The sequence below is a fragment of the Saccostrea cucullata genome, unplaced genomic scaffold (genome assembly GCF_032062105.1).
Source record: "Saccostrea cucullata isolate Sc308-1 unplaced genomic scaffold, CSIRO_AGI_Scuc_v1 ctg3199, whole genome shotgun sequence".
Taxonomy (NCBI): Eukaryota; Metazoa; Mollusca; class Bivalvia; order Ostreida; family Ostreidae; genus Saccostrea; species Saccostrea cuccullata.
The window spans coordinates 33240-35880 of record NW_026933629.1 but is presented as its reverse complement, the minus strand read 5'-3'; the positions used below and the strand labels follow the sequence as shown (position 1 = coordinate 35880).

Here is a 2641-nt window from a genome sequence, read left to right as displayed (position 1 = left end):
TTGACGTCATGACAGTTGCTCCGCCCTGATTAATCCTTATAAGGAAATAAAGCTCAGAATAGCTATTTACCGATACTTGCAAGAACTTATAACAAACGGCAATGTTTTCCTATCTGAATAATTAATTATTAGTGATTTTCTCTTACATAAATAGCATGTTTTTAAAATAATTCTCTTTTTATGTGCCGTTTGGCTTCAGCCAAGCGCTTGCACTCGATGACACTCGGAATGTTGTTTACATCTACAAACGTGGCGACATCAGCTGAGATATGCAATGGATTTAAACGCAATAACCGGGGAATCTTTACAGAAAATAGGGATGAGATAAGAGGCAAGGCGTTGTTTATCCTAATTACGAAAATATAAGGACATTATTTCGGAAAAATAATGGAAGAGTGAGACGATCAGCATCAGCTCCCTAGATCTATCACTGCAGTACATTTAGCCCAGGTATGTATGCACATGTATTTATAATATATAGATATTCTCTTGTTAACATCAAAGGAAAAATCCGATGGCTAGTGCGTACATGGTATTTTAGAGGTATTATCACAGTCAGTGAAAAACTAATGCAGTGCATTGTGATTGTGTGTATGCCCCCCCCCCCAACCCCCAATCACAACATCCCCATACAAAGTTCCATACTTTTTATTAGAATTTTAAAAATGTAATTGTACTAAATAAATGGTACAGAGTCACTGCGAATTCGCTTATTTTCTTTGAGACAAAAGTCAGTATGTGTAGTAAGGGTTTGGGAGGGGGTCAACAATACTAAATCAAATGTGAAATTTCATTGTTACAGAAAGTATGTTGACAATGATTTACTAAACATGTAATATTATTGTCTTTTTGGCATACAAACATGCTACGAAATTATCTGTATCATTATGTTGAAAGCATAAAACCTCAACTTTAGATAGATGGTTGTACATTTTACAGTCTCAATCTCTAAATTAATGGGGAATAAAAAATTTCATTTATTTTTTTTAGTTTGATTACATGTCAAGTCAATTTAATTCTGCAATTTATACATATTTATGTTTTTTTAATTACATGATATATAAAATTATTACTTTTATTATTGTAGCTGTCAAGAATTCCAGGCTTGAAGAATGAATAAATACAAAATGCATCCATTTCTCCACATGGTATGTATACTTCTAAAGCATTTAACATTTTATAAGGTGCATGTGTAATAATATTTATTTTTCATTTTGGTAAAGATGAAAGAATGTTCTTTCATATTCTAATTACTTGTTCTTGTAAATTTCAGAGGTTTTATTATAATTTCCCAGAAAAGTTTCGTAACATAAATTCAATACAGTATATCAAGATTTCATATTTTGTTTTGTCAAATGTAATGCCATTTTATTCTACGATGTATTTCATTTAGTAATCTCATAGCATATATAATGTGTTGCAGGTATTCCCATAGAATTGGACCAATGGATTCCTTCAGACATCAAGTTAATCCATCATTTAAGGAAAATGGTATGCTCCATATCAGCTATAAACCATGCATTAACAGTAGAATTGCACTTATAACATTTTATTATGCATTCAATGTTTCATTTTTCCGTGCATTGTTCTGATTATATAATTTAATTTCATTTTAAACACCAATTTACTCTCAATAATGTTATGTATATATGTATATCCTGATTTTCTTATACATGTATTTTCAGAATTTATTTCGTCCACAAGAACATGAAGTGATGGAAATAATCTGCACCTGCTCAGTATTCCTTTTACAGACTACCTAGAAATTTGAAAAGCTGTTTATGAAATAAATTCTCTTGATAAATAATGCTTTGATTTTTCATATACATGTACTTACTGTACAGGTGTTGAAAAGGCTATTAGGATTTGAAAATCTTTATTTGCATATATTTTGTGTGGTGGGTGTCAGTGTCCATCAAGATCTAATTTCCAGCATGTATATTGTGTTAATTTGTTTTTCAAAAATAGTAAATGTAGGGAGAGGGCTAAAATAGTCTTTGCTTGCTGCCCAATCCTATTGATTTTTGTGAATAAAATTTTGTATAAATGAAAAAAAATAGTAACTAAATAGGAGATTAAAGACTCCCCTAATTGATTAAAAACAGGAAAGGGGAGTAGGCGACCACCATTTTATTCTGAATGGAAGGGGGGGGGGGTAGCAAGTTTTCCCAAGTCAATTTTTTAAAATGAAAAATTTCAGACAAGCAAAAGAAAAAAAACACTCTCTAATTTATAGGAGGGAGGCTCTGGATTTATTTCTTATCCAGTCTGGAACATATTTATTTTCAACATTTTCAGATCTCCCCCCCCCCCTTCTTTCGGAATAAAATGGTCGTCCCCTTAACAAATGTACAACTTAAATCCCTTAGGAGTTGAAGGTTTGAATGAAAGCCATGATAGAATCCTGTATGTGATAAGAAAAACTAAACGAAAACGTTTTCTTATTTGTACACAAGTGAATGTACAGTAGTTACAGAGGGGTAAAGTTTAATATCGAATTAATTATTGCGTTGATGGAGGCTATCAATTAACTATTAATTATTATAAAATATTTCCATTTTTATTAACAATCGGCGTTTTAATTTACAATCTGCGGCAAAATTTTACACCTAGCTGCACGCGTTACACATAATTTGAGGAA

General features: G+C 31.5%; 1 long non-coding RNA gene across 1 annotated transcript; it reads left to right on the top strand.

Moving 5' to 3' along the window:
* The first annotated feature begins 207 nt into the window (after positions 1-207).
* LOC134238765 (uncharacterized) lies at positions 208-1887 on the top strand. The gene is made up of 4 exons (XR_009986078.1): positions 208-450; positions 1088-1148; positions 1424-1491; positions 1686-1887. It is a non-coding gene; the product is annotated as an uncharacterized LOC134238765 (long non-coding RNA).
* The last annotated feature ends 754 nt before the right edge of the window (positions 1888-2641 follow it).